Genomic DNA, 26,260 nt, shown 5'->3' with positions numbered 1-26,260 from the left:
GGCCTGACAAGCCAGCACGTAAAACTCTACTGCCAATCATTAGTGGACCGGAGTTCCGCTGTGGCGACCCCTAATAGGGAAAAGCCGAAAGAAACAAACAAATAGTATTGTAGGGTTGCTAATGTTGACATTTTACATAGTTGGACTGCTGGAGTAGTTTTCCCAGTGAGAAATGCTAGTGTTGTAGTGAATATCTGATTATTTGTAATATACATATATATATATATATATATATATGTATATATATATACACACACACACAAATATATATATATATATATATATATATATATATATATATATATATATATATATATATATATATATATGGGTCTACCTGACATCATCGACAGCGGAAAACACCGACAAGCGAATCGCGACCGCCAGAAGATTGACAATGCAGAAGACCGACGCGATGGATGAAAATACCAACGCTGAGGATGCCGACATGGGAAAAGGCTGTGTAAGTATGCAGTAGTAACGGACGTTAGGGTGCGAGTAAGGTAAGTGTGGATATTGATGGTCTGTGGGGATAGGGGTGGGTTAAGTGAGTTAGGGTTAGGGACTGGGTTAGGTAAGTGTGCGGTAGTGATAGTCTTTGGGTTAGGGGCGGGTTAAGTGAGTTAGGGTTAGGGCGTGGGTTAGGTAAGTGTGTGGTAGTGATAGTGTTTGGGTTAGGGGTGGGTTAAGTGAGTTAGGGTTAGGGACTGGGTTAGGTAAGTGTGCGGTAGTGATAGTCTTTGGGTTAGGGCACGGGTTAGCTGAGTATGCGATAGTGACGGACCTTAGGGTTAGGGTTTGGGTTAGGGTTGTAGATAGTTGTGTATGTGTGGTTTAGTGTGGGTTTGTAGGGATTTTGGTGTGCTTGTGTTGTGTGTGTGGTTTTTGGACACGGGATGTGTTTTGTTTGTTGATTGTTGTTATTGTGGTGTGTGCAGTGTATGAGGTTTCTTGTTTGTGTACCGTCAGTTATTTCGTTGTCGGGCATGTGAGGTTTCGTGTTTTTGCACTGTCGGTTATGTGGTGTCGGTAATTTCGTTGTCGGTGTTCTGGGATTTCAATTATGTCAGGTAGAACCATATATATATATATATATATATATATATATATATATATATATATATATATATACTAAGATATTAGAGTTAACTGTTAGATTAGAGAATTAGAATTAGAATGAGAATTAGAATTTTATGGCAAATATTAGGCATTTATTACATTTATTCATTGTTCAAATGTACCTACAGTACAGCCAGGAGGTCGACTTTGGTTGCCTGCGGCAGTGAAAGAGTTAACAATATGATATATTTTATATGCGGCCCCAAGACAATTTCTTCTCACTCAATGAGGCCCTGGAAGTCAAAAGGTTGGACACCCCTGCTCTAAGGGGAATTTTTAAGAAGTTCCAGTTAATAGATGATAGCATAATAATAAACATTTCTGGGTTAAACTTGGAAAGGTTATATCCGGTTTTATAAATATAGTGTTTTACTGGGTGTGTAAGACGTCTAGTCATATAGACTGGGAGATGGTCACTGACAGAGGTCTGACATTGTACCTGTCATGGAGTATTTGTTAGGGTCTGATACTAAGATCCAGTCTAATAGAGAATTTGATCTCGCTATAATGTGTGGGGCTATTAATTAGTCGTGGAAACCATGTAAGTTCATGCTAGATGTAGGGGAGTTAAAGTTTATGTCCAAACAATTGGCATTCATATCACCTAGTAATATTTTTCTTGTGTAACTGTTATGGATATCCAATGTAGGATATATTCCAGTATGGCTGTATTGTCACCAGGAGGGATATAAAGGACATTAATACACGTTTGTATATATTTTTTTATTTTGAGAAAAGCAATAAGAAGCTCTGCTGAACTGAATTTTGGTGTTTGTTTGCTGTAAGGGGGAAATGTGGTAGGTATTGGGAAATGTTAAACCAATGCTGCCACTTTTTCAATTTATACAGTCATTACAAATGATATTATAACCAGGAGGTATAACTTTGGAGTTATTTATGCTGGGTTTAAGTCAAGTTTCAGTTACAGTGAGAACATTGGGGTTATGTTGGGTAATTCAGGCATGTAGTTCAGCAATTTTATTTCTCATACATCTAACATTGATTGGAGCAAAAATTAGATCACCAGGGTTGGGTATTTGCTGTTGTTGTGTTACAGAAGTGTGTGGGAGAGAATTATCTTTATGTTTATTGTAATAGGAGGACCAGGATTAGGGTGTATATCTCCTACTACAAGGATTTTAGTATATTGGGGAATTATGCATACTTGTTTGTTGTATAGGTTTATTGCGCTTAATTTTATTTTGGTTTGAGCTGAAGTTCAATTAATCAGCCTATATTTGGAATAAAGGTTAGGGCAATATTAAATAGTTTTGGTGCAATGTGTAGAGGGTGTAAAGAGGAAGCATGGCTAGGTGGTTGGGACAGAGTTGGAGAGATGTTGCAACATATTATTGAGCCATGGTGGGATGAAAGATGGCACAGTAGGAGGAGAAGAATAGAGGATAAGCTGAAGAGTAGCACAATTAAGTAGAACCTGTATTTTATAGGTGTCAGGTAGTGGGGAAGTAGAATAAAGAAGGAAACAAGAAGTTGCAGGACAGTAGGAGATTCTGAAAGCTGGAAGAGGATAGTAAGGAGAAAAATGTTTTTTATAAAAGAAGAGAGTTAGTTTGTCCTGGTATCTTCTCTATAATGTAAGAAATAGAGGGGTATTAAAAGCTAGAGTAAAATAATGTAGTCAAAATAAGAAGAAATGAGGGTTTGTTTTGGAAAAGAAAAAGATACAATGTGGAATAGATGGGTACTATTATGGAGGGGTGTGATTATAAATATATATAGTGCAAAGCAGTATGGGAGAGAGAAAGATAGTTGGGAATGGGGCTAAAAATTAAATAGAGACAGGGAAGTAGGAAACAAGAAACAGAAGTGTATGAATAGAATTAGTAAGGTAATTTGGGCATAGTTTTGGAATAGGAGTCACAAATTAAATGTGTATGTAGGAAATAGTTTACTAGAGTAAGAGGGGATGGGTAGGAATTGGGGGTTGAGTAGGGGAGTAAAGCAAACCCGAGCATAGCAAAGTCAAGCAGAGCAAGCTTTACACCCTCAGGTCAATTTATAACTGAGAACAATCAGTTTATAGCCAGAATAAAGTAATTAACAAAGAGGTGCAATTAAAATAGGTTATCTGTCATTTCCTGAGACTAAATAACTGGTATATGCAGTAAAGTCTACTGGTCAAGCAAATGGGGATAGTGGGCAACACATTAATAGGTCCCAAGAGTGCATGGACTATTTCACAAAGACTTTTAATCACAGAGCAGGCACATATTTAACTGATTAAAGTTCATATACAGCAAGGTTCTTAATGATAAATATGCTTACATTAAACACAGACAAAAATTTCAGTAAACTTGTGGGTGCAGGGTCTTGTAGCAGAGCTTCTGAAATATCGAAGTCAGATGTGGTGACCGCAGGATATTAAACACTGACAAAATTCTCTGTAAACTTGTACGTGTAGGGCCTTGTGGCAGAGCTCCTGCAATATTGAGGTCAGATATAATGACCACAGGCTATTAAACACTGACAAAATTCTTAGTAAACACGTAGGTGTATGGCCTTGTGGCAGAGCTGAGCTCCTGCAGTATTGAGGTCAGTTGTAGTGACTGCAGGCTACTAAACACTGACAAAATTCTTAGTAAACATGTGGGTGTAGGGCCTTGAGGCAGAGCTCTTGCATTATCGAGGTCAGATGTAGTGACCACAGGCTTCGCTCTATGAAGGAAGATAAGGACTGTATTGTCATCAATATATTATTTACTTAAAAAGTAAAGCATACTGTATTATGGAATGATGATTAAAGTGTGTGTTTGTCTAAGGTGATGTTACGTACAGATTTTTTTTTTTTTTTAATAAAAGACAGTATTGATTATATGTGCTCTACAGGCATGGTGAAAGAAATGCTTGTGGAAAAATTTTACTAGTATCTGTTAAGAAGATGCTGGGAGATTCTCTGGATGTTCAATCTGTAGACAGATAATTAAGATCAACAAGTGTAAGGCAGGTTTCAAACAAATGTATAGGTACAAGGGATAGTACACAGCCACATCTCTCTTTGTAATCTTGGCCCTGGCTGCAAAGATCAACGGTTGCTATGTAGCTGTGACTGCTATAGTTTGGGAGGCTGTTTGGAATATTCTGCAACAGGGCTGTGTGGTTTATGTGCAGCTGTTTTGCTTGAAAGTGGCCTGTAGCTTGCAGTGGTCTAGTAGATAATGTTTTTTATGGAGGGCAGTATGTGACTCTAAGGAGTAGAACATCTGAGACTGCTTGCTTAAGACAGACTGTACACTTTCAGTGAATGTATAGCTCCCTGCACCATATAATGGTCTCCTTACTGGGTGTGTTCAGGGTGTTAAGGAGGGTTTGCCTGTCCATGTCTGGAGGTGTAGATCTAATGAGCCTCAGTGTTGCCTTTGATGACCTGACTTTTTTTTTTTTGTTCACTTGTTTCTTTATTCCATGTTATTTGTTCCCTTCTTAGGGATGTATGAGACCTTTCCTTTTTTCTTGGTCTGGGAGCACAGTTACTTACTGGATTAGGGAAGGCATGGATCTCAGATGAGAGATACACTTACTTTTAATGATAATTTAGCTGTTTTTTGTGGTTGCAAGAAAAAGAATCAGATTATCAGAATCTTCAGTTATGTCTTGCAGGACTTAGACAATAGATAATAAACCCTATTTGCATGCTTTCTTTTTCCTCTTTTTTTCTGCTCAGCTGATCAACTTGCACAAATTAATACAAGGTCACAGAAAAACAGGCACCTCTACCATGGCCAAACCCCACCACCGAGCAATCAAGTAGTTTAAATGGTCAAACCTCACTTCTTAACACTCAAGAAGTTCAGATGGTCAGAAACCACCCCCTAGAACACCCCCTCCAATTGCTGGTCAAACCTCACCCCCAGTAATAGAGTAGTTCAGAGGGCAGTGAGCATTAGGCCTCAGTCACCTGATTGCTGGAATGCTGAGCTGTAGAGAACAGCAGAAGGAGCCTATAAATGCTTTATTCCATGCATGGATCCCCTCAAATTATCTATAGTATGATCACAGTTATTCTCATTAGGGGAAATATATAATTATTGACCATTGAATGAATAAGGTTAATCTATAACCAAAAGGAATAGATTATTTCAAGCGCAAAAAGGGAAATTGGCTAAGTTTAAAATGGCCCAAAGGGTATCTAGCCTAATACTTACCTGTGAATCTATGAACCTACAAATGATTGTTACATTCTGTCCTTTCTGATTTGCATATGTGCCTTTAATCAAAAGCACATATTAGTCTCTGTGGGACTGTTGTCGCTGTACACGTTCAAACGGTCCATTAATGATTTAGAAATTTGGGAATATTCATTCTAACAACTACCTAATATCTATACAGTTGCAGCCAACACCAAATCTGATTGCCAGCTTCTTGCCTGGTTATTACAGTAAAAGTTATCTGCATTAGTAACTTTCTTATTCTTTTTCATCACATCTCTTAGGATTTTAGTCACAGCTAAAGGTCTGTGTACTATGAGATTACTGCTTTTTCAGTAGATAATGGGGGTGAGGTTTGACCAGCAATTGGAGGGGGTGTTCTAGGGGGTGGTTTCTTACCATCTGAACTTCTTGAGGCAGGCGCTCCCCTCAAGTGCCTATGTTTTTTATTTATTTATTTATTTATTTATTTTTTAATTCTCCAGATAAAGAATCAATCTAAAGTAGTCCTACATAACTCATAGTCTGCAAAGTGTAGATATCAGGTAATACATCCTGCCTGCATTCTTTCCTCCACCTCTTTTTCTACTCAGCTGATCTACCTGCAAGGAGTGCAAGAGTACTGCATATAAGTTTGGTGACAGAGAAGTATCTTAACCATGAACAGGAACCACTTCCTCCCATCAATCAAGTAACTCACAAGGTAATATGTGCTGACTGACCATTAGATCTCACCTAGATTCTGATACCCTGTATTTTGCCATACAGAGCAGTTCTAGAAGCCTGAAGATGACTAAGTGATGCAGTCTGCCCTTCTTGTGTTGTACTTATGCATTTGGTCAGTGTTGTTGTGGTACATTGCATAGTGTAGTCACCCCACAGCAAGAAGTTTTCTGGTTTGATTTATAGATTTGGTACCTTCTGTGAAGTATGTACATACTTTTCTTGTATTTGTGTGAAATTTCTCCAGATAGTTCAATTTCCTCCCGGTCAAGGGTCTCCAGTATGTAGCTTGGGAACTTTAAATTATCTGTAGTATAAAGTTCTGACTGCAGTCTATCTTCAGTAAATCCCTTGGGGATGGAAATCATGTTGTGGCAAATATATTTATTTCTGAATAGGACAGCAGTTTTTTTTGAGAATCATGAAAGTGAATCTAACATGGCAGACTAAGTGGCTCACTTAAATACGTAGACAAAATTCAAAATCAGCAGTACTTCAGTTTAGGTGGTTCTTTTTAAACATTTTTGAATCACAGTTTACGCTCTTTTCACTGACAGCAATATCATACAGTAATGTTTCCTCAGAGATATAGCTGGCTCATATGGCTTTCGCGGCCTCTCCCTGCTCTGGTGCCCTTCAATACTAGGTTGAACAGCAAAGAAAACAAAGTATTTTCCCCAGTCTTGAACTTCTCAACACATAAATAGTGCCAAGTTCTAATACTCTATGCATTCATGCTCCATGAGAGAGGGAAAAAAAGGATCTGCTGATCATGCCATCCTAGTACATTGTACCTGGAGCATCTGTTCCTTTCTCTCCATCATAGCAATGCTACTATTTATTCTTTCATAATTTAAATGACAGCTCAGACTGCTACATTAATTTAAATTTCTCTGTTTCTGTACACATATCTCATTCTCCTATGTTCAATACATCTAACAGTGCTCTATTCATATGGAATTTGTTATAAGGCAAGGTCAGATCATAATAACGTAGGTTCATAGGTAGGTACTAGGCTATCTGCCCAGAGGCATTTATAAGCCTAGCCAGAATGTGTTGGCTTTCGCTGCCCCCTTAGATTAGTTCCCTGTGCCTCTGTCCAGCAGAGCTACTGAAGTGATCCCCAGGGTAAACTTTCTGTTTCCCATCCATTCGTCAAGGTTTCTCTTAAAGAGTGTTAGTGAGGAGCTCTGCCTAATGTAGATTGGAATCTTGTTCCAAAGCATGGGAAGTCTCTGGGATATGAATCTCTCCCTCCAGCATGTCCTATTTATTGTTGTGGTGAGGTTTATATCCCTAGACCGTGTGGCTCGAGGGGATATGGTTTTCTTTAGGTGGAGCATGTCCATCAATTTTGGGCTGGACATGGCCTTGTATGCCTGGCAGAAATCACTTCTGAGTAGATGGTATGCAACCGAGTACAGCTGGAGTTTCTTCAGTTGAGCTGCATAGGGCATCTGTTTGAGGCCAGTGATCCTCTTGGTGAGGTACTTCTGTTGTCTTTCCAGCTGTTGCAGGTGTCTTGTAAGGTACATCCCGAATGGGGCATTGTCCTCTATGATGGGCCTGATGAGTGATGAGCAGAGGGGCACAATGACCTCTTTTGATCTGGATACAAACCCTTTTGTGATTAGGTGGGCCCATAGAAGGATTTTCTAACCACTTTGGCAATGTGATTATCAAAGGAGAGGTTACTATCTGCTTGGGTCCCCAGATCCCTTATTACGTATTTCATATTTAGGGGACTACCACCTATGTGGTAGTTTGTGGGTACTTTGTTTGTTCCAAAGGGGATGACTATGCACTTTTTGGCATTTAGCTTGAGGCCATGATTTTGACACCAGGAATCCATCTCAGTGAGACCCTTTTGGAGGATGTCTGTGTCAGTCAGAGAGTCAGTTATAGCCCCTAGTTTGCACTCATTTGAGAACTTGGTCAGCCATAGTCCTCCTGAGCTTGCCTGTACCTCTGAGAAGAATATGCCGAACAGGAGGGGTCCCAGGACTTAGCCCTGGGGAACGCCACTTGTAACCGGTTTAGAGTCAGACAACTCTCACCATGTGGGTTCTGTCCATGACCCAGTTGGCATCTTGTAACATAGGGGTTTATGTTCAGGCTGGTGAGCTTGTCTATAATACCAGAATGGGGAATGGTGTTGAAGGCCTTTGCAAGGCCTAGGTAGGCTGTGTGTACCACCTTTCCCTCATCTGTAGCCTTGGTAACTGTCTCAAAGAAGTCCACCATAACACCATAACATAACAGTCTGTTATTTGTCCCTACATTGTTTCTAACTACACTTTTCTGACATATCTTTGTTCACACTATAGCTTAACAGACAAAGCTTAGGTATACTTTTTTACCTTGAACTTTCAGTAAAGCAGACATTTTTTTTTGCCCTAGCTTGCAATGAAGCAATGAGTAAAATAATTAAGAGGAATCTTTTGAAAAGGAGGAAGGGAATCCCAATGTTAGTTTTAGCCTTTTTTTAATGATTCTCAGAACCCAAGTGTCTGAAGTTATCTGTTGCCACAGAGGAATGGGAAGACTTTAGACTTTTGGAAACGTTTACAAGATTGCCATGGTGGGTGGGATGTATGAAGGAACATACAGTCTGTCTATTTTTTTGGATTGTCCTTGGTTTTGGGAGTTCTCTACTTTCTTCTTTGAACACCCCCTGCCTTTGCTTTTTGAAATGTTGTTCTCCTGTGCCTTATTGGGAATTCTTATTCAGGTTTCTGAAAAAAATATGGAAGAAATGTTCTATTATATTTTGGGAAAGTGGATTGAAAAATCTGGGTAACCCCCCCTGATTTAAACGTTCTATTTCTTCAAGCCTTTTAAGGACCTCAGCAAAGGAAGGACCACATAAAGCCTTTTTATCCAGGGTAGCATTCAGGATCATATCTTTGACATCCTCTGATAAATTCTTAGAATGTAGCCAGCCAAATCTCCTCATCTCTGACCAAAAGGCAGTCACCCTAGAAACAGCATCAGCAGTGTTATGAGCACATTTTTGAGACCATTCAGTTATGCAGGACATAGAAGATACTAAGAAGTTTAAAGGTGCCTTAGTCTCTGAAAAAGTGAAGTTAACAATTAACTTTCTCATATTGTCAAAGGAAGCCATAAGGAACACAGACAAGTGAGCCTGAAAATTCACTATTCTAAAGTTTAAGGTAAAAGAAGTATAAACTTTCTTCCCAAGCTTATCAAAGGCTTTTACAAGCTTGTCAGTAGGAATAGGGATACCTGCCTTAAACAGATTGGCAGATGCTGATTTTGACAAAGAAATAACTGCAAGGTCTGATGTAGAGTTTGAAAAAAGAAATGTCTAGGTCTGGGTCACATTATATAATTCCTGAAGGATACTGTTGTGCATTTCATGGCATTTAGCTTTAGTCCATGGCTCTCACATACGTTATTTATCTGTGTCAGCCCTTCCTGGAAAACATTAGTATCAGTGAGGGATCCTATGACTGCTCCCAATTTGCAATCATCTGCAGATTTGGTCAGTCAGAGGCCCTTCACATTGGTCTTGACTTCAGAAAAGTAAATGCCAAAAAAGAGTCGGTCCCAGGACCAATCTCTGAGGTACTCGGCTTGTGACTGGCCTCTTTGTAGATGTGGACTCCCCAGTTCTAACTTTCTGGAACATGTCTGTGAGCCAGATGGCTATCCACTGGGTGACATAAGGGTTTATACCTAATGTCTTGAGTTTATCAACAATGCCTGAGTGGGGTATTGTGTCAAATGCCTTGGCCAGGTCAAGGTAGGCAGTGTGAACTGTTTTGCCTTCATCCTTTACTTTTATGACCTTCTTAAAGAAATCCACAGAGTTGCGTAGGCATGACCTGCCCTTGATGAAACCAAGTTGCGTTGGGTCCTATGTCATTATTGATCATTTCCATGATAATTCTTTCCATGTCTTTGCATATTCTGATAATTGCAGGGATTCTGGTATTCCTTTTTATTCCCACTGAAATGCTTCATTCATTCATTTTGGCAATACAAAAAGACAACTCTTCAGTAGAAGAATCTGAACAACAGATTTTCCCAGAGTCATATTCCCAGTTCTGTGGAGTAAAAAGTTGAGAACCACACTCTAAGTCTGATTCCTGTTCAACAGACCGAGAATCAGAGTCGACAAGAGAAAAAAAATATTTTCCTTAGAAATAAGGGGAATATTCAGCATTTAAAGACTGAAAGGCAATATAAAAGCCTCTAGCAAAGCCTGGCTAATCCTCCTTCTCTGCTATTGATGAAGATAAAGGTCTAACTTTATGTTTCCTTTTTCTGGGAGATCTCCCAGAAAATGGGCAGCTTGAAGTAAAGTCCCTTCCCTGGAAATGAAACTCCTCAGAATAATTTAGCAAAGTAGCATCTCCCAGTTCCTCCTCTAATGTCAGAGGAGTAGTTGTACATTACCAAAAAAGGGCAGTTGAACAGCCACAGAGGACATGTCCTTAGTGGATTCCTGAAGCGTGACAGTAGTGGGACTGGGAAAAAGTGAAGAGGAGTGTCCGAGGAACACAAGATGTGTAAAGTGGAGTCACCCAACTGTGGCTGAGGTGAAGGGGAAGCCAGAGTCATGACCAAAGCCTCCTGGATAACTTTTGACTTCTTGTGGTTCGGAGAAGGAATGATCAAATTACTAGGACTAATGTCCAAGTCCATGCTGCAAAAGATGTCTAATAATTAGCTAGCAGAACCTTGAAGAGTAAGCTTTACCTTCTCACAGAAAAGTTATGTTTTGAGGTAAAAGTTTTTAGTAACAATCACCAAATTCATTAGTACCAGGTCCTAACAACACTTTTGATAGTAAGGTAACATTTCTTCTCAAAAAAAAAAAAAAAGATAAATTAGCAAGGAACCTCCAACATGAGCTAGGAATGTCTGTCTGATGAAAAAGGTGCATAACACGTGGTTAGTAAATCTTAGTAGAGTCGGTCAAACAACATTGCTGGAAACATTTTGAGGTAAAAAAAAATTAATGACAAGCCCTCAAAGCCACAAGTCCTGACCCTTAACCACAAGATTTTGACCGAAAGTAAAAACTGTTCTCTCAAAAATTAGTTATTCACAAGGTATTCCCCTCAGGGAATGAGGACCCAAATGTAAGATTGTGAGGTAAACTTTTTAGTGACAACCAATAAGAAGACCAGTTCTTGTCCCTTTTATAATTTTTGACAGCAAAGAATACAGATCTCCACAAAAAATAATGAAGTGAAATGTATTCCCCCAATGGGGTACTTATCTGCCCAGTCTTGAAAAAGTGCTTCCTGACTGTCGATCACTAAAACACTTTGAAGGCAAGAAAGTTCTGAAGTTTTGATTCACTAACAATGGACTTTATATTGTTTTTCCTGAGTTGTACAATGACTAGGATGTATGGAAGGTGTCCTAAATCTTTGAAGCTGGCCAGCTGGTCCGATCCATAATAGGATGCCATGTAGTTTAGGCTACTGCAACAGTGATCTAATGATGAACATCTACTCTTTCTTCCCCACTCACGTAGCCTCATTCATGAATGCTTCTGTTTTAATAATTCACTTTATTCCTATATCTTTTCCCTTCTCTTGCAACATCAAGATTTTTTTCAGCTCTTGCAAATGGCCTCTAGTTTCCGAAATGATATAGAAAATCCTTAAATATTCTTTTGTAGTCTGACTCAACTAGCTACTGTAGAATTCACAAATAATTAACACTGTTTTCTACATTTTTGCAATATGTGTTAGAGGATAAGAAGATACCGCTAGGTAGTTTTTTCTTTCGGTATAGAAAATGTTATCCTACCTATATACCAGTCATACCTCTCAACCTCTTAGAACAAGAAATCTGGGCAAAGCCATAAATAAAAGTGGGACAAAGGCCCAAAAATAGGGTGAAATTTTAAATATTGCTCTTGCAAACCTAAAAAATTGATAAGAGTAATAGGTTTTACATTAGCATGAATTTTATGAAGGGTATGAAGTCTGAAACTGAAATGTCTGTCATTATTTTCTAACTTCAGTCTTGAAAGATTTGTCACAAATTTGCTAGAAAACCACAATTTTATGAAAACAGACCAAAATTTGAGGCAAAAATCTGTACAGTTGAGAGGTAAGTGCACTAAATACTAATAGAATCTGCCTCTCCTACTTGCACATACAGTTAGATATAGGTCAGAACACAGAGTCACCTACTTCATATGGTATGTAAAATATTATATATCAAGTATATTTGTCCTGTGTCTCACATTATAGTTATGAGCTATCTAATCTATATGCATGCATAAGGCAGCTCATTGTAATCTTCTTTTTTTAGTAGTCAGAATATTATCTTTCAGGTGCATAGTCATTGGATAGGATTGTTGTTTAATTTTCTTTTCCTGCTGTGTATATCTCATGAGTTTCAATTTGTCTCTTACTTCTCTTATTAGACTGTAGCGCTATAATCACAAGCATGTTGTATAATCATATGCAGAGCAGTAGCTAGCTTAACTGGTACCTCTGAGCAGACCCCCAAAGTAGTGTCCCCATAAAAAAACTTAAGTTGAGGAGCACAAAAAAAAAAAAAAAGAAATTCTCCTCTTCAAAGTCAAAGGCAAAAAAGCGCAGGCAAGCCATTTAAATACCCATGCATACAAGTTGATTGTTTAAATGGCTTGAATGACTGAATACATACAGTAATGCCAAAGTATGGTACTAATTGCATTGATATTCCACTTTGGTATTGAGGACTTCCACCCTTGATCTTATCATATGTAATTTTGCGGAGCTTTTATCCCAAGGTCAGATTTGAAAAGGGGCTATGTCCACTCAAATTCTCCTAATAAACAAATGATAAATAAATAAAATTAAAAGGGCGAACACAAAAATGGAATATGTAGGACTCTGATTTAAGTAGATTTGTGTAATAAATTAAACCCATTGTAAGATTAGGTTTCAGAATTAAATAAAGTACAACACGCTTCATTTTACATTACTTCATGTATTCCAAACATTTGCGCGCAGATACACACACACACACACACACACACACACACACACACACACACACACACACACACACACACACACACACACACACATGTATGTGACAAACAAAGGTGCACTGGTTTTTGCAATAATAAAAATAGTCTGTGGAGTCAATTCTTAAGGATATACTTGAGTTTATTTTAGAAGTGAGCAGAAAAGAAGAATTCTCCACCTTCAAACTACAAAATCTTAGAAACAAACAGAGAAGAAGAAATTCTCCACCTTCAGATTTAGTGAGTAGGAAAACCATGACATGACATAGCTTTCTTTGAACTAAGAAATGTATTCCTGTAGTATATTTCTTTTATTACACTGTTAGCTTTGGTTTAAGTCTTCAGTTTGTGCCCACAGCACAGTAACAAGCTGTAGAGGTTAATTGTCTTAGCTACACAAGAAATGGGGTGATGTTTTCCAGTAGACTATAAGAACACTGAGAGCATTATCTGAATAAATGCAATCTCAGAATGAGGCAGGTCACTAATTAGAAGCAGCCTTTCTTGAACTGTACATAAGAAGTGTTAAGAGTGCAAAGAGACTGACTGAAGCTATATTTGATGCATACAAATATTGAATCTCCCTGGAAAGACATCAGAAACTAAGACAATTATTGAAGTCAGTCATCTTTTGTTTCATACTGTGGCATCATCCTTAGTGAAGGATGGAGGAGACTAAATGAATCTCAACCAAAATCCCTGGGTGGAGAAATGTAACTGCAGAAGCCAAAAGGAACATTCTGGCATCTGGAAGGAAGTCTGCTGGTTGCTACTTCCTAAAGAGACTGTAGATTGAGTAATCTGTCCTAATGAAAGAAGCCTAAATATTTCCATTTACCTAAAGAGGTGGGAAGGAACTATTCCCAACAATGCTTGTGTACCGCTGTCTCTAATCTTTAAAGATTACTGGACTGTTAACCTCTACAGCTTGTTACTGTGCTGTGTGCACAAACTTATTTATGGAACTGAGTGCAGTTTTTATTTCACAATACTGGAATGGAAATATTGATTGATGAATTCTTGAGTATGCACAATGAAACAAATGAGATTTCCTCAGCTTAAGATAAAGCAGTGAGTAAAGTTAACAATAACAAGAAACAATTTAAAAAAAAGTCTTTCGGCTTTTCCCGGTTAGGAATCGCCACAGTGGAACTCCTGTCCGCTAATGATTGGCAGTGGATCTTTACGGTGCCGAGTTGCCAGCCTGACGCCCAACCTTCAAAGAAGGCATGCCTATTCAAGCATGCATCTACCTGCATGTCTTTAACTTCACTCGACCGCAGGGAGGACATGCAGACTCCACACAGAAGGTGCTCCAGCCGAGAATCGAACGGGAGAACCTCTTGCTGTGAGGCGACAACGCTAACCGCTGCACCACTGCGGCAACAAGAAACAGTTTAAAGAAATTCTTAAAAATGCAGTTGAGCATGAGAAAACATCAAGCTAAAAATTTAAAGAAGCTTAAGAGAGATAAGGAGGAATATGAAGGTGGTTTATTTTACAAGTCCTTTGTAGTAACTGATATATTAGAGAATACAGCTGCTGAAATAGGTCAGCAACAAATATTAAACAATTATGTGGGATGTTTGGAAGTAGTTGCGCTATACTCAACAGCATGGATAGATGAATACAGCCATTCATCCATGTTGGCTAGAGCCATTGACATCTGAAAGGTAGTTCTAGTCATTCACTATCCAGGAATGTCAGTAACTACAGCAACAGAGTCACTGGACTTACAGGAAAGGTTTTTAGAACAATAGAAGCAAGGCTTTTTGTTTACAGAAGAAGAATCCATGTGACCAGAATCAGAGATGGAGATGATATATCAGAAGAAAGACTATGCGGATTTGTTAATGGTTTCATTTCCTGGTGATCTATAGTCTCAGGAGAAAGTTGAATGTAATTAATTTTTGAAAAAGCATTAACAAAGACTAAAATTATCTTATCATTAAAAATGTTTGTACAACATTTTAATTTGAAAATTTTTGCTGCAACAAAGTAACTGCGAAATGCAGTCTGGAATAAAAACAGTAGTTTTAATCCTGTCTTGCAGACTGTTATCACCACTTTTGAGACTAGGAGTCAACAAGAATTGAGACATATTTTAAATCAGACCGTGTAAATGGCATTCTAATGTAAAACCTTTGGAAAGAGATACTTGATGGCATACTGCACCATGCCATTTTATGAAAGCAGTTAAGGGTCATATTAAAAAAGACTCACTTTCAGTGTAAACCTGCTTACAGATAAGAGTAATGATCACAATCACCCAACGAGTAAACCAGCCAGCAATGAATAAAACTCCAAGTAAAACAAAACACAATATTGCAGCAGGAAGCACAGCAAACACAAAATGCCCACCAAAACTTGTAGATAGATGAAATACTTTTAATAAAATACTTGCATGTCGGTAAGTGCTTTCACCAAGTAGACATTGGCTTCATCAGACCGTAATGATAATAAAATACACAGCCATACACTTTATTTAGTCATATAATCAATTAAAACAATTCAAATTCACCAGTAGCATATTCTATATCAGTATTGATTTACATACATCAATTGCTTTCAATTGCTTTTCAGATGACATCATATATTAAAAGAGAAACTCCCTTCTCAATGTATATGCTACAGTCAAAAAGTTACATCTAAACATGGTGCCTTATAAATTGAACCAAGCTGACTTGCAAAATATATTCTATCTCGGAAGTCCCCTCTTATCAAGTAACGCTTTAATTAAAACCGTACTATTTAAACCTGATCCTTTGTCAGCTCTCAGCTTAAGGATCCATCTAAGTTCAGCTTCACTAGTCCTATTTTCAATATTGCCCATTCTAGGACCTACTTGCAGCATTTGTATAACTTTAAACCTAAAATGATGAACATGATCACTAGCTGCCACATATCGAGCAAGTGCATTTGTACTATTGCCTGTTCTAATACTGTATAAATGTTCCCTTATGCACTCTTTCAGGATGCGATCTGTCATCCCGACATAACATTTTTTACAACATTCACACTGTGTTAAATACACTAAATGCTTTGTAATACAAGTTGCCCTTACATTAAATGTATACCTTCTATTAGAGTCTGGATGCATGAAAGAGGTATCACTATCTATCAAACCACAAAAATTGCAGGAGCCACATGGGTATGTCCCATATTGTTTATCACATACAATCTTACCTTTATCTGGGTAACATAACATCATTTTAAGCAACTTACTATTCCTATATCCAAACACATAGAATTATTCCCCACCACTCTATTGATCACACACACACACACACAGTGTGAATGTTGTAAAAAATGTTATGTCGGGAAGACAGATTGCATCCTGAAAGAGTGCATAAGGGAACATAAGGGAGCATAAAGGAACATTTATGCACTGGAATGATTAGTGATTTTTATTGTTTTTAACAACAAATTTATAAGGTTTTGTTTGTATGACTTTTAAAAAATAGAGGTGTATGTATTTAATTCTTTGGCGGGGAAGGGCTGTCACACATTGTAACTATGCTATTTAAGGTGATTGAATACAAAGTTATGAGTTCTGAGGAAGCCTGGTATTTGGACAGGGTGAAAGCATTTAACTTTACTGTGTTCACATTGTGTTTTATGTTTTGGAGGCAAAGTCTTATTAAACAAGTGTTTTATCTACTGAGGGGAGATCGTTTGTGGATCTTTATCCTGTGGCCAAGTGTTTTCTTGGTTTGGTGCCTGTGCTAATTTTGGTGTCCTTTTATTTATGGTTGAGAGGTATGAAGGTGATTCTTTTGTTTATAGTAACAGTGCAAATCACAAGGGCCTAAAAGTGAACATAGCTATAATCAGATAATCAAGGTGTCTAGATTGACTTGTGAAGAAGTGGATTTTGAACAAAAGTTGAGAGAATTAAAAAGTATGCTTGCACAAATAAGCTAATGAGATACGTAACTTAATGAAACAGTGGGAACAAGTAAAGAAGGAGAGGACATGGGAATTCAAACCCATGTTATTAGGTAGTGATATTGAGAGACAGAACCAAACAGTAAGTGTGTGGTTAATGATGGGCAGAAATAAGATAGATCACTGTGGATGTGCATGTATTTTAGTGTCAACAGTTTTGCTGTAAAGAATATAATAAAATCAATTGGATTATACTGAAAATTAATGCTGCTTTTTCCACAGCTGTAGGTGAGAACCCTTATTTTTATAATCATCAAGAATGAAAACTTGAAAAGTTTATTATAAAGAGTAATAACGAGTGAAAGAAATTGTTTTACAAAAAAAGTAATGAATCACACACGTATGATCTTCAGGACAGTTACAGATAAATTGCTATATTGTGATTAAAAAAAACAGGAAAAACATAAGAGGCTAAAGGATGTTTTAATTGTGGCAGTAAGATTGTTGTTTATGTGGGTGCATGCAGCTTTTGTTAATTTATTTTATTTTTATTTTACATTTCTTTACCGGGAAAGTCAGACTGGAACAAGGTCTATTTACAGCAGAGGCCCGGGGAGAAAAGCTCCATAACATAACAGTACAAATACAACAAATGACAAAAAAATTCTTCCAGAGCTGTAGGTGAGAACCCTTATTTTTATGTACTCCATTTAACTCATGACTCTGTCCTCTTCTACAAGGATTGTTCAAAACATAAAACACACATTTCTTAAAATTTTTACCCAATGTGAAATGCTTGAATAATGTATTATAATGCCCCTCCTCCTGCAAGACTTAAACTCTCCAAATGCTTTTTATGTTGGCAAAGTAGGCAGGAAACCTCTGCAAAGGGTTCAAGATTGTGAAATGTTATAAGAAGGAAAGGAAGTTATGATGCATTATTCAAGCATTCCACATTGCATATTTTTTTTGAGTGTTTTATGATTTGAAGAGTTTAAGTCTTGCAGGAGGAGGGGAATTAGAATGCATTATTCAAGTATTCCACATTGGGTAAAAATTTTAAGAAATGTGCGTTTTATGTTTTGAACAATCCTTGTAGAAGGGGATGGAATCATGAGTTATTGCTAGACAGAAGAGAAGATTTACGCAGCTCCTGCCTGGCCTGAATTAATTTATTGGTATGAAGTCAGAACTGAAGAATAGGAGACCAAAGTGAAAGTTCTGTAATATAGTGGCTATCCCATTACACTTACAAGCAGAAGGTCTGGAGTTCACTTCCCACTCATAACTTGGATATTTTTACTATTGTTACATTTTGTGCATTTTTTGATACACACTCTTACCCCGACTCCATGCAGTCTCAGGCTGATCCTGTTTGAATTCCTTGTTTGTTCATCCCTAGATCCTCCACTTGCTCCAGCCTGGTAACCCAGAGATAACTATTTTTCAGGGGGTCCCTCAACTCTTTGAGAAATTGACCTCAGAGTAGCTCATCATTAGGCCAAGGGATTGTGGGATCTAATGTGGAGCAGCAAGCCTGGAACTTAGGAACTCTTCTCATGGCAGCCTGTTATTTGTCTTAGTTATAGGAATGGAGCGTGTAATGTTATCTGGACCTCATCACTGCTACCTGCATCAATCTGAGATGATTTTCAAGGCTCCATAAGAGGTTGCACATACATTGGGTTTCCCCCACACCCTCCCTTAAGATAGGAGAGGACAGCTGGCTATTGGCTGCTTCATTCTGTTCCTCCTGGACAGCCTTACTGAGAGCCTGAGTCATTGCCATTTCATGTGAATTCTAGAGATGTAATTATTAGGTCATTAAATTACAGAACGTGGAGTGCTTGTGAGTTGTAATGAGTGGTGATTGGCATGAAATGATCATGTGATCTTTAACCAGTGGTGGCTGGTGACTCAAAGCAGGGGGAGGGGCGGCTGCAGGAACCATGGACTAACTGGAATGGAGTAGGGTTCTATTACAGCAGGTCAATGGCCATTAACTGTGATCAAACAACAGATGCAATCATTCATTTTCATCCATGGATTGCCATACTTCTCAATTGCCCAGATTTATGCTGAATGTCTAGATTTTTGGCTTCAATTTTTGGTCTGTTCCTCATAAAATTGGCATCACTAGATAATAACAGTCATTTGCGTTTCAAACTTCACATCCTCCAGAGAATGCATGCTAACACAAAAACTTTTATTCTAGCAACTACATTTATTAGAACAATATGTAAAATGTAATCCTATTTTTGGTCCTTTGTCCCCTTCATTATTTTTGGCTTTGTCCAGATTTCTTGTGTTAAGAGGTTGAGAGCTATGATGCCTCAGTATGTATCCCCTCATGATAGCCACTTTAAAGCCTGTATGCATCTCACATGTCTGACTGCAATCAACAAGGCCAGCACTAAGTGAACTGGATCCCAAGAGAAAGGTCCCCCTGTTGCACACTAGTCCCTCCTGCAGTTCTCTTGTTCCCCCCTCATTCTGGCCCTATACCATTCAGATACAGTACTTTTTTACATGTTGTCTTAATTTGTAGCTTCCCCCATTGCTTTTAATGCACCCTAAGTGGCCAAGACTCTGCTGTAATAAGTCTAGAAGATGCAACTGAATTAAGTTGTGGAATCTAGGGGTTGCTAGGCAACCAACAGTATTAGGGTTCTAGATTCAGATCTCAGAGCTTTTTGTTTACAACTTTTTGAATTAATGATGATCTGAACAAAAAATCATGAGTAAGGAAAAAAGTTTAGTCTTATTTTTTTTCCTTCAAGGAAAACTAAGTTGTGTCTTAAGCTTAATATTCATAGCTAACAAAACAGTAGTACCCCAATAAACTAAGAAAACATATGCAAAGATATATAAATCCATTCTGGGAACAGTGCCTGCCTTTCTGCAAAGAGAGACATACATTATGTGTGTCCTTCTGTTTTTAAATTGGGATGAAAGCTGTTGGTCTGGGAGAACGAATCAAAACATATGGATAAAATCCACACAGAGACAGGGAGTACATGCAGACTCCACACAGAAGGAATCAAAGCCAAAAACTCAACAGGAAAACAAAATGCTGTTAAATGGCAGCACTACTGAATGCAGTGTTGTCTCAATGATCAGGTGCAGGCCATCATGGGCAGCCACGTACTGAGTACAATGCTGATGTCTGACTGTGTGTGAATGATAACCAACTTGCTACTCTTAGATACACTGCAAACTCTTTTCCCATACACATTGAGTTTTTTTATCACAGACAATCCCCATACTTATCAATTACAGCCACTTTACTAAATGTGCACACTTAGATAGATGATTGTCCCAGCACACCAATAAGTGGCATCACACAACTTTATACTGTCTCTAGTAATGTCTTTCATTTTTTCCCAGTTAGGGGTCACCACAGCGGATCACCGTGCTGCAGATTGATGATTGGCAGTGGTGTTTTTACAGTGTTGAGTTGCCAGCCCGGTGCCCAACATTCACAGAAGGCATACACACACACCTACCTGCATGTCTTTAAAACTCACTCAACCACAGGGAGAACATGCAGACTTTGCACAGAAGGAGCTCCAGCCAAGAATCTAACCGGAGAACCTCTTGCTGTGAGGTGACAATGCGAACCGGTGCACCACCACAGCTGACCACATTGTCTCTCCAGAGCTAAAATAATGATTGCTTATCTTGAAAAACTGGCAACAGTGCCAATCACTTTCATTCAGACAACCTCTGTACCCAGCAATTAAAGCCAACTTTATTGCCTGTATACACCTCAAATACCAGAACGTAACAAAATGGAAATCTTAAATTTATTATTATTTATTTATTTATTTATTTTTTAACTGCTGGAAGAGTAATTTATTTTAAACTTTTGCAAACACACAGACAGATACACACACACAAAAGTATTTACTTTCTTCACACATACTTGGCAGTAGCAGGCAGAATGCCTATAAGAAGTATAAGAAGAATGTTCCCACATTCTCATGCTTAGTCTTGTACATTAACTGCTTCCATCTTCTTGGCTCATGCTGCCTCAGGAACTCGCTCATTAAGTGATGCTTCTGTCACTTCTGAATACTGCTGATCAAACCCGATTGATGAGCGTGAAACCTAATGCTGGGCTGTTTTCAAAACAACCTGGTAATTGTAATAAGCCAATTTTTTGTTGTTGTTTCAGACCTCCTTGGAAATCTGCACATCTGCATTGTTTTGAAGGCCTGAATCACAACAGAAAGTTAAGTATTATTTTTAATTTAAAAATAGTAGTTGACTTTCTGAGTTAACACATTTCATTTATTCCCTTTTTAGCTGGGGGGGGGGGGGGGGGGGCAGCCCAGCAGCCAGTACAATGAGCTGCCCCTGTTTTTAATTAACTTTCTTTGGACTTGTTTGTATTTTAACATGTTTCTCGGTTTGTTGAAATCCATTGAGACTATAAGAATGAAAACACTAAGTAATAACCTGACGTATTGGAGTAGACTGTGTGTGTGTGTGTGTGTGTGTGTATATACACACACACACACACACACACACACGCACACGCACACACACAAATACATATACTTGAGTGTGTATGTATATCTCTCTCTATATATAAAATATGCAACAGTTTTGGTTGACACACAAAATGTTGACTAAAACCTATTCGAATGAAATTCATTGACTAGAAAAGAGCATCACAGATTACAAATGTGCTGCAAACACCCCCAGAAATGCTCTCTCATTTCACCCACAATATTTTCCTCTCTTTAGTTCCAGCAGATTTTATCCAAAGACAGTATCCTGTTACTGGCGGAAGTAGAGTTTGAAGATCCCCAAGGTATAGACAGCTTACATGCAGGGTTCATATACCACTGTCATGAATTATTGTCACATCTGTAATCTTTGTCTTACTACCAGCACCATGCCTAATATATGCAAATCTGCCATAACAAAACTACTGCCCAGACAAAAACAACCCACACTCCCAACACACTATTGCCACATTTCCATCTTTCCAACCCTGTGCAAAATCTTTGAGAAGTGTCTACCTTCAACTCTAGGAATGCATTACAATATACCACCTTTGCTCACAAAAACAAGGCTTCTAGTTAGGAAGGAGCACATACACAACCATTTGTCTCTGATTGATGAAATTCTCATGTCAGTGGATAAAGGCATGTTCTCTGGTACATGTTTTATAGACCTCATCAGAGCCTATGACTTAGTGAGTCAACCTTTCTAAACTAGGCATTAGCCATGATGCCATCTCTTGGGTCCAAAGTTATCTGACTAAGGGCCATTTTGAAGTGAGCTATAACTCCTGTACGTCTGTCTCCTCTCCTTTACTCAAAGGTATACCTCAAGGATCTATTCTTGCAGTGTCTGTTATCCATATACAGCAATAATCTTCCATTTGATCTTCCTTTCCTTCCTCTAGTCTTCTATACAGATGACATCGTCCTCTATCTCTCTAACTACTCTCTTATTATAGTAAGATCTACAATCTGACTTCAGTCACTTCCGTGAGTGGATTACTTCTAAAACCCTCATGCTAAGTACATCCAAGATGAAATCTATGCCTTTTGGCACTACACAAAAAACTCAGCAGATCCAAGAAAACTTTAACAATCTATGATCACAACAGCAACATCCATTATAGGTTCATAGGTGTTTACTAGGCTAACAACTACAAGGGCCTTTTTAAGCCTAGCCATGCACCCCAAATCTCTGACAAGTTCTGATACCCTTGATAAGTGTAAGCATGGGCCTAGAAGATGAACCATTTACAGGTTACCTGTGTCTCTTAGAGACATAGGTACCAAACCAGGGATGACTTTCCAGTTCCCCATCCAATTGTCCAAATTGCACTTGAATTGGGTTAGGGAGGAACTGTGTTTCACATAGATGGGGAGCCTGTTCCATTGATGGGGTAGTCTCTTGGATACATATCTATCTCTCCAGCAGGTCCTGTTTATATCATAGGCAAGGTTTAAGTCTTTAGAATGGGCAATTCCGGTGCTGTTTGTTTTGTGGATATGCAGGAGGTCCATCAGAGTGGGGTCTGACAATGTCCTGTATGCCAGGCATAGATCTCCCCTCAAAACTCCGTAGGAGACAGAATACAGGTATAGAGCATTGAGGTGGTCTGCATAGGACATTATACTTATGCCCTGCATTCTTTTAGTGAGGAACTTCTGTGGACATTCCAATTGTTGGATATGCCTGGTTAGATACATACCAAAGGTGGCATTGTACTCAATGAATGCCAAATAAAGTGGAACAATGACTTCCTTGGACTTAGATGCCATACCTTTGTTTACAAGTTGCGCAACACAGAATGATTTCCTTACCACTGTAGACACATGATGGTCAAAGGCTAGATTACTATCTATGTGTGTCCCTAAGTTCCTGACTACTGGGTCATCTCTAAGGGGTGTGTTGTCAGTATGATTGCTACCAGGGATGGATGACTTCCCAAAAGATGCTATTATGCATTTCTTGGCATTTAGTTTTAGTCCATGGCTCTGGCACCAGTTGTTTGTCTGTGTCAGCCACTCCTGGAGAACATTTGTGCCAATGGGAGATTCAATGACAGCTCCTAATTTGCAATCATCTGCAAATTTAGTCAGCCAGAAACCACTGACATTGGCCTTGACTTCTGAGAAGTAAATGCCAAAAAGCAGCAGTCCAAGAACTGATCCTTGAGGGACTCCACTTGTGACTGGTCTCTTTGTAGAGGTGGACTCCCCAATTCTAACTTACTGGGTCCTATCTGTGAGCCAGTTGGCTATCCACCCGGTGACATATGGGTTTGTACTAACCTCCTGAGTTTGTCAACAATGCCCAAGTGGCGTACTTTGTTAAATGCCTTGACTAGGTCAAGGTGGGCAGTGTGAATGATTTTGCCCTCATCCATTGCTTTGGTGACCTTCTCAAAGAAGTCCACCAGGTTGAGTAAGCATGGTCTACCCTTAATGAAACCAGGCTGGGTTGGGTCCAGCGTTTGAAGGTTTACTATATCTCTATTGATCATCTCCATGATAATTCCTTCAATGGCTTTACATACAAGACTAGTGAGCCTTATGGGTCTGTAGTTTCCAAGGTCTGTAGATGGCCCAACTTTGTGCAGAGGGATGACTGTTGCCTTTCTCCATTCATGAGGCATGAAGCCTGTTTGGAAGCTACAGTTAAATGGTAATTCCAGAGGCCCTGATATGTCATGTTTCATGCTACTTAGAAGGCATCCTGGGATATTGTCTGGGGAATTTGATGCATTGTTCTTGGTCTTAATGAGAACATTAAGGGCCTATTCCCTAGTGACAGTAGGGGGAGTTATATTTGATGATATTTCCTGAGGGGAGGTTGAGGGGGAGAGAGGGGTAAAGTCGGAGCTGAATTTATTAGCCAGGAGGTTTGCTATATCTTCTGGCTTTGTATAGGTGGCGCCATTTACAATGAGCTCTGCACACAACTGTGTATTGCCTTTGAGGTTGCGGACATAGCTGAATAATGCTTTGTGGTTGTCCTTTGCCTGAAAGGCCAAACGTACCTCAAATTTGGCTTTTGTAGACTTTATTTGTCCTCTGAGTTGTTTGTTTAATTGGATGAGAGTGCTTTTATCCTTCTGGGTGCTGCACCTCCTAATTTTTGCCATGATTTTCTTCCTTCTGTTATACAGGCTATTGATTTTGTGATTCCACCAAGGTGGCTTGTTTTTTGAGTTAGTTCTGTACTTCCTCCTGGTGGGTACAGTTGCCTCGATGCAGCTATTAACATGCTTGTGCACAGTTTCTTTGAACAGTTCTGCAGAGGCAGCAGTGTTCTCATGGTTTATGGGGGTTGACATATTGCCAGGTTCTCACTTAGTAGCAGGAGGTTAGCCTTAGAATAGTTCCTGAATATTCCAGGTTTAGCTGGGGCTCCAGGTTTTATTTTTACTTCAAAGGAGACCATTTGAGTTCTGACCTTACCAGGGAAGGCATTACAGTAGGGGGTGTGCAGCATTCTCCATATTAGTGAGGACCAGATCCAGTATGGTTGCACCCCTGGTTGGTGTATTGACTATCTGGTCCAGGGAGTCTGTGTTTACAAAATCCAGGAATCTCTGTGCATGTACGTTTGATGTCATATAGGATACCAGGTTAACAGAGGGGTAATTAAAGTCACCCATGAATATGGTATTGGGTTGGATAGTTAATGTTTCTAATAAGTTTAAATGCATAGTATGGGTTTTCTGGGTCATGGAAGGGGACCTATAGCTTGCAAGGAAGTGCTATTGGAATTTGCCTATGGTGATTTGAACAAGGAGCAGCAAACGTCTATTATCCTGTTTGACCAGCCTTGAATTATATTGACTTTTGACGTTTGATGTAAACAGAGACGCCTCCACCTTTAGTCCCTGCCTGTGAAGTAGCTGGCCTAAATGTGTGGAAGGCATAATAACCTTGCACTGTTGGTGTGCTCTCTGCAGCATTAAACCATGTCTCAGTGACTGCCGAGACATCGGCATTCTCTAGGGTAAAAAGAGCTTCTAGGTAGTGGAGTTTTTTTTAGACTCCTAGCATTGAGCAGTAATACCTTTAGATTTTCTTGGTTTTGATTTTCTATGTCGGAAGTACTTTCAGTTTGGCATTCTCAAAAAAGACACTATAGGGGAAGACAATGTTTTAGCTAATATTCGAAAGCCTAGTTGGGAGATGTGCAGACCATACCTGGCAAAGCATCGTGGTCTGTTGACCATCTCCTTCCATGCTGACAAATATTGCACCCCCTTAGAATGACACCAGAAACTAAGCCAATTTGTTAAAGTCCATCATCTTTTCTTCATATTGTAGCATCATCTTTAGACAAGGTAAAATGCTGCTCAATGCTAGGCTTATACCAGCCTGGACACATATTCTGAGAGCCGCATGGTGTCTCTCTTCATATAGTCTAGGGAGGTATGTCTCAGGTCATTTACTCCCACATGGACTATGACTGAGTCATTCTGGTAATTGTGGTCCAATGACCTGAGTTTGTGCATAATGTGGCAGATCCTAGCCTCTGATAAGCAACTGACCGTGGCTTTCTCCTTACTCAGCCTGGTGAGACAGACATCATTATGTTACATGATGGAGTCTGCAATGACTAGAATGTTGGATTGTGTGGTGGCTTGCCTTATGGACTTAGAGGTAGAGGCTCCATCAGATGTAGCTCTATGTGTTGATGTGGGTGTTGTTTTGAAAGAGCGCATTTGGGGCTGCTGAGGGTATTTATTATGTGTACTTCACCTAGGAGGTCTTTTTGGCGTAGGAAGGTTATATTTAATTGCCTCAGCATATGTGGGTCAATATGTTTGCTTTGAATTGAGTGTGGTGGGTGCACCGTGTATACT

Source organism: Protopterus annectens, chromosome 3.part0 (assembly GCF_019279795.1).
Source record: "Protopterus annectens isolate FY-2018-M chromosome 3.part0, PAN1.0, whole genome shotgun sequence".
In the NCBI taxonomy this organism is placed as follows: Eukaryota; Metazoa; Chordata; order Ceratodontiformes; family Protopteridae; genus Protopterus; species Protopterus annectens.
This window is presented reverse-complemented; position numbering follows the sequence as displayed.